The sequence below is a fragment of the Crocuta crocuta genome, unplaced genomic scaffold (genome assembly GCF_008692635.1).
Source record: "Crocuta crocuta isolate KB4526 unplaced genomic scaffold, BGI_CrCroc_1.0 scaffold26, whole genome shotgun sequence".
Lineage (NCBI taxonomy): Eukaryota > Metazoa > Chordata > Mammalia > Carnivora > Hyaenidae > Crocuta > Crocuta crocuta.
In genome coordinates, this window is record NW_027532249.1 from 6,357,093 (window position 1) to 6,371,606 (window position 14,514).

Sequence of the window (14,514 nt, forward strand, 5' to 3'; positions counted from 1 at the left end):
GATCTCAAAGTACTTGGGTTCGAGACCCGCGTCGGGCTCTGTGCTGACAGCTCAGAGCCTGGAGCCTGCCCCAAATTCTGTGTCTCCATCTCTCTCTGCCCCTCACCGGCTCTGGCTCTGTTTCTCTCTCTTTCAAAAATAAATATTTAAAAAAATAGGAAATGATAATAACCACCAAGAATTACTTTTTTAAAAAGAATCATCCACATATTTTTGATGAAATGCAGGGGAGCTTGGCAGTGATGAGGCAGACCAAGCGGAAGTGAAAGCTCAGAAAACTGTGGAACAAAGTCCATGGAACTGACCAGCACCCAGAAACCCACATAAAGTCAAAACAAAGCATGAGGCAAAGAAATCAAAGAAACTGTTTGTGATCCCAAACACAGGAACTGGGGTCTGTAGAAGCCAGAAGGCACAATCCAGGGACCTAACCTCAAAACTAAGCACTTGAAAATCCAGGAGACTGTACCTGAGAGAAAAGGATTATTATTACTGCATCATCACCAACATCAACTGATAACATCTGCTAGGTGCTCATAAGTGCCAGGTTCTACTTAAAGCCCTTGACATGAAGTATGATTTCTCCAACAACTCTGAAAGGTTGTAACTGGTATTACCAGTCCCGTTTGCAGATGAGAAAACTGAGGTCTAGTGAGTCTGAGCAACTTGGCCAACACCAAACTTCTAGGGCAGAGCCAGTACTCTTGCCAGCTTGGTCTGACACTAAACTCCATCTTCTTAATCAAAAGAAAGAAATAACAAAGGATACAACCCACAGAGAAGCAGGATTCTGGAGCATTTTTCTGTGCCTCCTCTGAGCGCCTCCTCTCCACACAGTGATGAGCTGGTGCTGGAGGTAGCTCGCACCAGTTCCCAACTGTGTTCAGGCCTCTTATGCTGGTGGCTCAAAACTGACCAAGGTGGAAGTTTCTACACTGTGGAAATGAGCAAATATGGTAAAACCTTGGTTCGCGGGCATAATTCATTCCAGAAACATGCTTGTAACCCAAAGCACTTGTGTATTGTAGCGAATTTCCCATAAGAAATAATGGAAACTCAGATGATTTGTTCCACAACTCCAAAATATTCATATAAAAATGATCACAATACTGTAATATAACATAAAATCATAAAGAAAATACAACATATAAAGAAAAATAAACAAATTAACCTGCACTTACCTTTGAAAACCTTCATGGCTGGTGTGAGGGAGACAAGAGAGAGGAAGGTCATTGTGTAGGATGACTCACTATCACTAACGGAATCACTGCTATCTATTGGCTCAATGGAATCTTTTTCTTTTCATCAACGTTAACAAGAAACTTATCAAGGGATACTTGCCTTTGCCTCCTTTTGAGGGTTTCACGGAAATGTGACATTGCATTGACGATCACCCACAATCCCGCAGCCAAAGAGAAGAGAGAGAGAGAGGAACCATTGGTTCAGTTGTGATCATGTGATCTTCTGCATCAGGTACGCCTTGTATTGCAAGACATGGCTCATTTATCAAGTTAAAATGTATTAGAAATGTTTGCTCATCTTGCAGAACACTTGCAGAACAAGTTACTTGCAATCCAAGGTTTTACTGCACTGCAAATAAAGGCTTAAAAATGTTTACTTATCTATTTTGGGAGAGAGAGTGAGCAAGGGCGGAGGAAGGGCAGAGAGAGAGGGAGAGAGAATCCCAAGCAGGCTCCACACTGTCAGCACTGAGCATGATGTGAGGCTTAAACCCACAAACCGTGAAATCACGAGGTGAGCAGCAAGCAAGAGTCGGATGCTCAACTGACTGAACCACTCAGGTGCCTCCTCCCCCTCCCCCCACACTCTTTCTAAATATCCACAAACAGATTGAATGTCTGGCCAGTGAATTCACTTCAGTTCATTGTTTTACTTCTACCCTGGGTGAAAGTGAACATCTCAAGCAATTAAATTCCCACACTGTCATTTATCTTTTTTTGAAATAGCCTTTTATAAATTAAAAATAAACTTAATATCTGAACCAAAATCCAAGTGATATTTATAGCCTGAGTTTTAGGACGGATAACTACTTTTTTAGGAAATACGCCATTGATTTTCTATGCTTCTTCTCATCAGTTATTTGAGAAAGGGTAAGCCTTTTTAAGAGAAATAGTCTCTTTTCAAACTTCATTGTTACAAAAACAGCAAACTGTTTTAACTGCTCAGTTAGCACGTTGGGTGATTTCATATATGTGCTAACACCACTCATGAACAGAGACTCTGCCATGGGCTGGTAATAGAAAGTTCTTTCCCTGAAGGACCTCAGTGTAGTAGCAAGGAGATAGAAACGTGAGCAACACTTAGAATTCAGTGTGTCAGTCATGGCAGTAGAGGTCTGTCCACAGGGCTCTGGGACACCAGAGGCCACACACTAACTCAGGATGGGCAGGTCACTGGAAGGCTTTTCACAGGAGCGGAGGTTGGAATTTCTGGATTAGAGAACAGAATGAAGAAAGGCAGAAGGGGAAGAAGGAGAATATATTCAAGGTTGATGAAGCAGTGCCATGAGTCCCAAAGGGTAGAGAGAATGGGCCCTACACAGTGTGAACAGACACCCTATTGTTAGGGGCCGGGGATTCTGCATTGTGTGAACAGAGCTCCATGCCCTTGGATTCCCCCATAGAAGATTCACATGGGGATCCACGCCCAGAATAAATCAGCCAGAAGGAAAGTAGCAAGCACCAAGCAGTTTATTAAAGTGAAAATACAGGGGCGCCTGGCTGGCTCAGTCGGTAGAGCACGTGACTCTTGATCTCAGGGTCGTGAGCCGGAGCCCCATGTCGGGTGTGGAGATTACCTGAATAAACTTAAGCTTAAAAAATAAAATGAAATGAAAGTATGTTCTCAAGGTGGGAGAGCAGGCATGTTTCTGGAGAACTGGCCCTTGCTTTGAGATTGGATATCATTGGGTCTCTGGTCTGGGAAGGTCTGGGAGGTACAGCGGGGGTGGTCTCTAATGGTGGCTGCTTCCAATCATGTGGGAGACTCTTTCCACAAGGTTTGTACCAGAAAGGTCACGGCAGACTCTCTCCATGGGGGGTGGGAAGGCCTGTACCTGTAATACAAATGCATTATAACGAGTCTAGGGGTTACCCTGGGGCGGAGGTGAAAGAGGAGAGCGCATGGTACGCACCTGTGGCTCTTGATCTGTCAGCTCCAAGGTCTTGGAAGCCACCAGCTCAGGTTGTTGAGCTCCCAGGCTTTTAATGTGTAGCTTGTTGGTCATTGTCCTTGCCTCCAGCTCATGTCTCCATCATGAGGGATTCTGCCTCCGGACACTCCTTCCGCTGCTCGAGTCTAGCTTCTACCTAACACTTTGATGGTTGACCTGATAGGAGGTGGGGAGAAAACAGGAACTACGGGCACAAAGAGTCAAGTAACATTCGTCATAGCGACATCAGTGCTACGGCCATGACTGTGCCTGATGGAGGAAGGACACACGGACCTCACCTGGTACCCCGGAACATCAGAGGGCAATACAGGTGAGCTGTAAGGTGTTCACAGCCACCTGCTGTTAGTGCATGGGATCCCGGAGCTGGCACCTTGCTTGCTGCATAATATACCCTCAGTGAGTCTTTGTTCTGTGAGGAAGAAAGAGGTGTCAAGGGTGGCTCAGAGGTTTTGAACAGAGAGGTTAAGGAAAATCACACAGCTCCTTAGCTTGTCAGCAGGCAAACTGTGTTTCTGTAAAGGTCGGATGTGGAAGGAACAGTGACATGCATCCTGGGATTTGGCTCCAACTGGGGCTTTCCTCTGTTTCAGATGCTATAGTTCTACACCGCAGTAATTTACAGGGGGCCAGCCCATCACAGTGTTAGCGTCAGGAAAGGCTGGCTGTTTATAGTTGTGAGGGACAATAAAACACCTATTTCTAGAAGTGGCCCAGTTTGGGGGTTTCAAACCGTTGGCGTAGAAAGGAGCTTGGAGGTTTTAAACATAGTCTGTGGCTATAAAATTGCCATACATTATGGAATACCATGAGTAAAAGTGTCTACTGTGTCTAGACTCATCCTTTGATGGACAGTCCTCTTCTTTTTTGGGTGTTACATGTGAAACTCAGAAAGCATAGAGCCCTTTCTGCTAGAAGCCGGTATCCCTCTGGCTTCAGCCAGTCTTTTTGAAGTTGCACATCCAAAAGAGATGGCTGGTTCCCCAAAACATACTAAATGATTTTCAGACAGTGTAGAAGACAGATCAAAGCCTTAGGAAAGGGAGGAACATGAAATAAAATCTATAATACAGCAAAAGCTGTGTGGGCTGACTCCTGACATTTCTAACCATTTCTAGCCAATTCACCATATAGCCTTCACATTGCAACACCATAAAACACTCCCTACAATCTTAGAGGCAGACTAGCCTGAAAGTCTAAACAGACTGTGTCTCCTTCTCATCCTGCACACCACCCCACACGCATTGAGTTTTTGTTTTTGAATTATACTGTTTCTTAAGTATAAACAAACAAACAAACAAAAGAGCGGTTTTTCCTAGTGCATTTCAAAGGCATTTATCAGAACCTCAGCAGTAAATCTTATTTTATTTGCAGTGATATCAATTGACCAACATCCTTCCAAAACAAAAAGCATCTTGATGGGCAGAAAGCTAAGTGAACCCATACAGTAAATTGTTAGCCCTGGATTTTCTGTATTAATATTTTCCTCTTCATCCATTCATAAAATGTAAATTTAATGGTCTGGAAACACTGACAGTCTTTCTAAATTTTTCTTTGCATGGTATTATACCAAGACTCATTTATTCATGTCCTAAACTATAAGGCAAGCTTCTTAGCAGTGAGTCACCCTCATTATGGGGGGGACCTGCACATTTCATGTTAAATAGCATCAATCGTCCAACGGATTAGGAGGAAATTGCTCTTCAGTTCATTCTATCCCCTGTCTCTCTCTTCTTTCCTTGGGAATTTTCCCTGACCATGGAGGTAAGTGTTTCTATGGCTTATAATTCGTCTTATTTTAGCCCTGATCCCAATTCAAAAACTCTGAGACAGAATAACCACATTCTCACTCAGGGTTAACCTGCAGATTTCCTTCCTCCCTGATATCGGAAACAAGGTTCAAAATATCTGGCCTTGGGACACTGGACCATCCTTTAAAAAATAAAAACTGTTCTAAAATAACAAGCCAGTTTGGTATACCTTGGATACCTCCACTTTAGACTGAAATCTCTTACTAAAAAAAATTAGCTTCAGGTTTTCTTAGTTAAACTGAAAAATAAAGCTCAAGTAAGGATTTTTATTCAATAATTTTTGCCTTTGGTAATAAACTTTCAGGCAAATTAACTGACTGCAGAAGGGGAATGCATAAGTTACTAAAAGTCTGCGTCTTGGGGGAAAATAACTGACATGCCAATCAAGTGGCTTTCCAACCAACTCTTTGTAAAGATGGTGTGAAACCAACACACTCAATGATGAGCTCTTCTAGTTGGCTCCATCCTATTCCGCATCACCCCAGGCCGTGGTCCCAGCCTCCCCTGCCCACACGCAAGGTCGCATGAGAGAAAGAAGCCTCCACGTGCGTCCTCTGCAGAAGTGAACCTGACAGCAACCCAAGTTTTCATCTCCCTTGAGCTTTCTCTGAAGGGATCACTACCTCTCTCCTCATATCGTCTAGAGATAAAGACCTTCAGAGTTATTATTACAAAAGGATTTGGGTTTTCATGTTCATTGATTCCCCAGTGCAGGCATGTTCTGCAGTATAATGACGATGCAGGAGATTTCCCAGAAAGATTAAGCTTGAGAATTTGTTCCGAAATTTTCCTAAAGAGAGCAGTACTCAATATAGAGATTTGTTCCTTCCATAAATAATCTGCTGACATTTTCTGAGGACACCTTCTTTCACCTTTTCAAGGAAATCAAATTGCCAGCAGAACTACCTTTCGGAAGGACAATTGTTGGGCGGGCTGTCATTTGTCTCTCCCACACAAAGTCTCTTCACTTCTCAAAGTCCCCAGGACCCTGCTTCTTCCAACCATGTGACCCCCTCATGGTATCTGACAGTGCTTCTATCAGACTGTTTTCTGCACAAGCCCATGGGGAACAAAGCACACGCATCACATCTAACCAATCAAAAACACCTGGCTTTCCCGGACTGATTACTATCTTCTCTGACATCCTTATTGCTTAAAATCTATTCTTTTATTATTATTATTGGGAGAGACCCCACTGGTAACAATGTTTTGAGCATCTTCACTACATGCATATTTATGTATAAACTGTAAATAATATTTCTCTCTGAATATGTGTATTTTTAAAGAATAGTTGAAAATTGAACTTGAAAGGTATTAAGGGGTGCCTGGGTGGCTCAGTCGGTCAAACATCCAACTTCAGCTCAGGTCATGATCTCATGGGTTTGTGAGTTCAAGCCCCATATCGGGCTCTGGGCTGAGAGCTCAGAGCCTGCTTTGGATTCTGTGTCTCCCTCTCTCCGCTCCTCCCTGCCTCAAAAATAAATAAACATTAAAATGTTTTTTAAAAATAATAAAAGTATTAAAATAACCATAAATAGAAGTTCTAAAATTTTCTTTCTTGCACTCCCACTGGGATCAGGGCAGCTGAATTTGCAGACCACTGGCTGATAGATGGTGGAAGGTGATCCCGGGGCCCAGAGGTAACGGGGATGGTGGAGACAGAGGACGGGATCAGGTGCGTGCCTGCAGACTGAAAGGAAGCCAAGTGCTCTACTTGCGACTGGGTTTTGTGACTTGACTGTATCCAGATTTATTGAGTCATTTTTGATAATCCCAACTCCCACCAAACCCGGCAGTGTCAGGCACCTGAATGTCTCATGGCTGAGCTAATAATAAATCTATCAAGTTATGCATGCCTCAGAATTGTTTCCATAAAACTGAAAGAAATTGGGAGAATTTGACAGCACTCAACTCTGTCTGCTGGAAATACACACTTCCCCCAGCTCTTTCAAAGATATGATGTGAAGTTAGACTCTTTGAACATGGGAGTCATTACCGGAAACTGGAAATCACATAAAACCAATTATCCTGATCTCATTGAAGAGGTGTCCTGACTCTGCATTGATAAATGTTGTGAACTCGTAGGAATTTGTTCAGTAGTATTTTATTTTATTTTATTTTTTAATGTTTTTATTTATTTCTAGGAGAGACAGAGAGATAGCGTGAGCAGGGGAGGGTCAGAGAGAGAGGGAGTCACAGACTGAAACAGGCTCCAGGCTCCGAGCTGGCAGTCAGCACAGAGCCCGACGCGGGGCTCAAACCCACGAAGCGCGAGATCATGACCTAAGCGAAAGTCGGACGCTCAACCGACTAAGCCACCCAGGCGCCCTGTTCATTAGTATTTTAAATAAAACACTTGAAGAGGTCTATTTTATTTCCTCAACATTATGGAAAAATTCATTAAAACGTCAGTTTGGGTTTTTTTTTTTAATAAACAAAAAACATACAGAGCTTTACTAATTAAATGTTGAGTTTGTTATTGGTTAGGAAATAAATACTACCTCAGATCTCGATGATCTTTACTGACTCTAATATCACCACTAATCTCTCTGAGACAATGGCAGAGAGGTACTCAGGCAGAGGTTTACTTCAAAAAGAGATGTGGAGGAAACCACTTGCTGTTTCCAGAAAGATCAAAGGAAGATCACTGTTTCATTTACCCACACATTCGTATGTTCCCTCATGCATCGGCTTCCCACTGAATTCCTAAACTGTGCAGGCAGTCAGGGTGCAGAAGAGAGAGGTGCCCCACTATCCCAGAGTCAGGGAAGCTAGCAGGCAGTTCCCTGCTAGAAGACTACCTGCGGAGATGCCCCGGGCGCCATGATGGCCCAGAGAGTGGTCTGGAACAGCTAGCAGTTTGGGTGGTCCTCCACTCTCACTGCCTGGATTGAATTCTAAAAAAATGCAATGAAGTTATGAAAAAAGAAGATAAGAATAAATAATAAACATTTACCGAGCAAGTGCTGTTGTGTCACAAATTCTGCTACGCATTGAATGAATATAGTTTCATGACACATAGTAAGGGAAATCCCAGCTGCAACACTGATTGGCTGGCACTAATGGGGTAAGTGAGCTCACTTCTCTGTAGTGGGATAATAATAGCTTTTATCTCAGACGTCAGCGCTATAGTTGTTGTTGTTGTTTAAGTTTGGTAATTTATTTTTGAGAGAGAGGCTGAGAGGGAGAGCATGAGCAGGGGAGGGGCAGAGAGAGAGGAAGAGAGAGAGAGTCCTAAGCAGACTCTGTACTGTCAGCTCAGAGCCTGACTCGGGACTTGATCCCACAACCACAAGAGCATGACCTGAGCTGAAATCAAGAGCAGAATGTTCAATCGAGGGTGCCACCCAGGTGCCCCAAATAGTTATGAAGAACGAACTAGGTAAGCTAGGTAAGCATTCAGCACTATGCCGGACACAGTACATGTCCAGTAAATGTTGGCTATTTTGTGAATCTTAGAAGCCCATGCACGGACTATTATTGTTACTGCTTTTGTTTCCTCCCTTGTACAGATCAGGGGAGTAAGGCCTAGAGAGCTCCAGTCACTGGCAATGTCACCTCCATGGCGTGGGGCCCGCAGAGGCACTCACCCAAGAAATGGAGCAAAAATGTAAAAACACATGATTCAGGGAAGAAGGGAGGAGAGGGTGCTTCCAAAGGATTGACTTTCATGTTAATTTCAGAAATAGTCCACTATTATTTTAGAGAATATTTCAAAAAGGAACATACTGACTCCTAGAGTGTCAAAAAGTAGATTAGAGATATTTTTCCATTATGTGGATATTAATAGAAACAAACCAACTAGAGAAGAAGAGACTGAAGAAGTGTGTGTGTGTGTGTATATATATATATATATATATATATATATATATACACATATATAGCAGCTGTGCAGCTGGGAGAGGCCAAGGTAAAGTTGCAAGATGTTGAGATTATAAAGTTAATACACAACATAGACTGACATTTTGTTGTGCTTTTCCCTTTGGTTTCATATTTTGTTGCAGTTTGACATTTCATTATAAAGAGTATATTACATTCCACTTTACTTTGTCATATCAAAGCATTTTTCTTTTTCAATTTATAAACCAGTGAATTTCTTCCCTTCCAGTCTTAATTCTCAATGTTCCATGCTTATATGCTATGTCCGAAGTTAGAGTTCCAACTCCACTACTGATGATGGTGACCAAGAAATGGACATAATCCAAGGGGACAAGCAACTAGTGACCCTTTTACAAGAAGCCACCATCGGGAACAAAACTACCCCACCCATGTCTTTAAGGCCACTTCTGAAATGGGTACCATCTTCTCAGTTAAAATCCCCTCCCCATCACTACTGGAAGATCTCCTGCTTACTGTTTCATTCCTGGTAGTTTATATACCAAATGGGGGAAAAAATATCTACTGAAACACTAAGTGTTGGTAAGTTTCTGTTTTGAGTGATGGAAATGGCAGCAATGAATCATTACTTCCCTTCACGTATTTACTAACTCACATGTCCTACTAAGACTCGAGGTTGAGAAACAGGAGGTTTGACTAACAATGTTGAAGTTTGATGTTATTGTGCAGCTCATGACTGTTTTTGTCTAATAAAGCTGACTTCAGGCTCTGTTTTGATTCCATTAATGGCCACTCAAGATAAGGACCTTTTCCATATGCCTAGGACGCTTTCTTTCCCTACTCAGAAGAATTTTAAACCTGAGAGAGGCTTTGAAAACAAATGAGCAGCATCTAAGGCCTCCAAGGTATAACCACAAATGAATTATAAATAAAGGAAATGCTGCTCACAATTTTCACCATACAGATAATACAGAGTCTTTCTTGGACCTGTAGTTAGCTCAAATTTTGCTAATTCTTTCTTCCAGATTTCAAAGTCATTCAGGAAAAGGTTTACTACATCATAAAAAACACGTACAATTTATTTCTAGGAACATTGTAAGGAAAATCACTAAACATAACAGTTGAACATAAACTGCGTGCAACCTAACTATAAGATGGGCTAGTGAATAACTTTTCTGTTTTTATTAAGAATTTGTTTATATGGATTATGTGGGGCTTATTTTTTTTTTTTTGCTGTTGAGTTTTACAAGTTCCTTAAGTATTTCATATATTTACCCCTTATCAGATACACAGTTTTTAAATATCTTCTCCCATTCCATAGGTTGCATTTTCATTTGGTTGACTATTATCTTTGCTGTGCAGTAGTTTTTAATTTGATGTGGCCTCATTTGTTCATTTTTTATTTTATTGCCTGTGATTTGGGTGTCACATTCCCCTGAAAGGAAGGAAGGAAGAAAGAAAGAGAAAGGTAGTAAGGAAGGAAGGAAGAAAGAAAGAAAAGTCATTGCCAAGACCATTGTCAGGGAGTTTTTCCCTATGTTTTCTTCTAAGAGTTTTATAGTTTCCAGATTCACATTTAAGGTTTTAATCCATTTCAGATTAATTTTTGTGAATGGTATAAGATAGAGATCCAAGTTCATTCTTTTGCCTATGGATATCCATTTTCCCCAACACCATTATTGAAAAAATTTTAAATTAAAATGTGTTCAAATTTTAAAAAGGGCAAAGAAACTAAATAGACAGTTTTCCAGACAAAATATACAAATGGCCACAGGGACACGAAAAGACACTTAACATTACTAAGCATCAAAGAAATGCAAATCATAACCACACTGAAATACTACCTCACTCCTTAGACTGGCTGTTATTGACAAAGAGAGAGTGAGGGTGGAGTGTTGGTGAGGATGTGAAGAAAAGGGATCCTTGTGCACTGTTGGTGGAAATGTAAATTGGTGCAGTCACTATGGAAAACAGTATGGAGGTTCCTCAAAAACTGAAAATTAGCTTTACCATATGATTCAGCATATGGTCCTTAAGGTTGAGGATATAGCCTACTGCTGGGGATATAACTATAGGAAATGAAATCAATGTCTCTAAGAGATGTCTACATTTCTGTGTTCACTACAACATTATTCATTATAGTCAAGATATGGAAATAACTTAAGTGTCTGTCAGTAGAGGAAGGGATGAAGAAGACAGATACACATGGAAGAGTACTCAGCCATAAGAAAGAAGAAAGTCTTGCCTTTGCAGCAACACTAGGATGAACCTGAAGAACACTGCTAAGTGAAATAAACCAGACAGAGAAAGACAAATATTACATCACTTACATGTAGATTCTCAAAAAACAAAAGTCAAACTCACAGAAATAGAGAGTAGAATGGTGGTTTCATAGAGCGGAACATGGAGGAAATGGAAAAAGGTTAGTCAAAGGGTACAAACTTCCAGTTATAGGATGAATAAGTTAGGAGCACAGTTAATGATACTGTGTTGTACACTTGAAATTTGCTAGGAGAGTAGATCTTCAGCATTTTCACCACACGCACAGATAATGGAAACTATGTGAGGTGATGGATATATCAATCAACTCACTTATGGTAACCATTTCATGTGCATACACGTATCTAATCATCACGTTGTGCACCTTAAAAATATACAAGTTTTATTTTGTCAGTTATACCTCAACAAAGTGGGGGGGGGCAGAGAATACATTTATATGGTCTTAAGATATGAAAAATACGAGAAAGCTCCTCTGAAGTGTCATTGGCCTGCCTCCAGCTCAAATCACTCTGAATAGAAATAAAGATGTTGGGGCGCCTGGGTGGTTTAGTCGGTTAAGCGTCCGACTTTCGCTTAGGTCATGATCTCGCCGTTCGTGGGTTCGAGCCCCGCGTCGGGCTCTGTGCTGCCTGCCAGCTCGGAGCCTGGAGCCTGTTTCAGTCTGTGACTCCCTCTCTCTCTGACCCTCCCCTGCTCACGCTGTCTCTCTCTCTCTCTCCTAGAAATAAATAAAACATTAAAAAAAAAAGAAAGAAATAAAGATGTTTGCTGAAAACAACACACCAGGTGTGCTCACGGGAGTCTTGTTTTTCTGTCCTGACCTCTTGGGGAGAAAATATTGGTTAACATGCAGTGTTCTTACACTCCATTGTGTGTAGGGTAGCCCTTAAGGCAGGGATTGAAAGCTTTGGGAAAATCCCAGGAAGAGTTTAGAGAGACTGCCAATGACATTGAACGTCTCCTGGGTGCAGGTAGTGTTGTTTCTGTGCTTTGTTCTGCTTTTCTTTGCCTTTTTCCCTTCTGCCATTGAGGCAGTGCTGAGTGCTCAGAACAGTTAAGCATTTGCTCAGTGCCTTGTACTTCCACCAAATTTCATGGATGAAGGAAGTGAGAAAAATTAATTTGCTGCCCCTACAACTCCAACTAATAATCTCATCATGGTAAACATTTGCCCAGGGGCGCCTGGGTGGCTTAGTCGGTTAAGAATCTGACTTTCGCTTAGGTCATGATCTCACGGTTCGTGGGTTCGAGCCCCACGTTGGGCTCTGTGCTGACTGCCAGCTCAGAGCCTGGAGCCTATTTCGGAGTCTGTGACTCCCTCTCTCTCTGACCCTCCCCTGCTCATGCTGCCTCTCTCTCTCTCTCTCTCTCCTTTAGAAATTAAAAAAAAAAATTAAAAAAAATAATCTCATCATGGTAAACATTTGCCCAGCTTCACATGAAACAACACCAACTGGTAGCAAAGATTTTTGGAAGATTATAAAGAAGAAGATGCTTTAAACTCTTGGGGGATCAAGAAGGACCTAAGGAAGAAATTAGCCAAATGACCACAGGAGGTATTTATAGAGTGCCTATGCTAGGAGCACTTGAGATGCATTTTTTTTTTTTTAAATAAAGTTCTTACGGCCCCCCTTCATCTGGAATTACTACCTTTCTTGGGAGAGCAGGGCAGGAAACAAAGATAGGTCTTTAGCAGGAGCTCGTCTGGAATGTGGAATGATTGTAAACCTTCCAGCTGGTGGCTTTTCTCACATGGCTCATTCCCCAGCAGGAGCTGGTCTGTCTGGTTCCTCCACTTTTGTTTCCCCTTCACTGTAGCTACATCTCTACCCCTACTTCAGCCTTCTCCTGAGCTACTTTCACTCTCCTGGAATGCATGTAAACAGGGCAACACGTGGGCAGGAAATGACAAAAATGATGAGCTGGTGGGAGGTGGAGAGAAACACGGGGGTATATGGAGAAAGAGGGGGCATTATATAGGATGCCTCGATGAACGGGAATCTAGTTTTTACACAGAAGCCAAGACTTGAGTTTGCTCTAGTCTGCAGAAGTTTGGGGGCTCCTGTGTGTATTCACAATGTAACACCTACGTGTGCAATATATATAGCCTACATAAGTGTCACCTATGACCTACTGCGATTTTGCCAGGGCATCCCTGAAGGCACAGCCTGACTCCAAGCCTTGAGGCAGACATTTATTGGGGAAGTGATCCGAGGGGGCAAAAGTGAGGGGCAGGGGAGTGAAAGAGCGGCGGGGATGGAAAGCCAATACAAGATGCTTAGAGGGCTTAACTCGTCATCTTTCTCAGGATGTGCTCATGGAGCTGTCTGCCCAGAGGACATAATAAGAAATGAATGACCCTCTGTTCCCATCACACATTGGTCAAAAATGGCCCTGTGGGCATTAACTCCCCTGTACCGCCCAGCAGGCTCCCATAGGTATCTGTAGAGAAGCCCCAAGGAGGAAGCAAGAGGCATAGACAAGGAGTTGGCAGTTCTACCTGCTGCAAGCGGGTCAGTGCCTCTGTCACTTCAGCAGTGGCTGCAGTGGGAGACGGAGTGGAAGGCCCGGAGGATGCACGGGGCACTCAAGGAGTGGCCTATAGGGCAGGAAAGTCAGGGTTACAGCATGAGAATAAAAATGTAGCATGAGAGAGGCAGAGTGCACACTTCTTAGCAAAGCCTAAACCCTACAATTATGAATAATGTTGACTTTCCTTTTCTTGGAGTGAGTTTCTCTGAAAACCCCTCACCTCCAAAACATATACACGATGCTCTTAGGTATTTGTGGTGATACATGAAATGGTGGCTAAGAGTTCATGAATATATGTGACCACTGCGAAGGCATGTCCAGTGTCCCTTCCATCCCTCACCATTGTGTGGGAAATGGGTTGAGAAGAGGACCCTGTTTACTTTAGCCCAATCAAGCTCATCTCAGGCTGTTTGTCAAAGACTGGTTCAAGGACTCCAGGCTGAGGTCAGTCAGAACATGATAGTCTCCCTTGTTTGTGACACAATTTGTACTAGAGGCTCCAGCGCCCTCTTCCCCAGGATGTAGTATACGTGGATATAAGGCTGGGACTGGTGGCTTCATTTCTGCCCCTAAGTGAAGGCAGCCTACAGAAGGAGGGAGTAGCTAAAACACACAGCTGCTGGATGAAGCCAACGTTGGAGCCATCCCATCTTGGACTTCCAGTTGAGTAGTTGAGCTACTGAGCTTTGAGAGTTGAGCTTTCCTGATCATTGAAGCCATTTTAAGTTAGATTTGCAGTCAAAAGAGTCTTAGCTGACATTTGGGCAGTCTGAGTCTCCCCATATTTCAGACAATGATTTAATCCCATAGGAATATTTTAATTTCAGAGGAGGAAAACTTACCCCTCTGTTAGGAAGAGGGTAG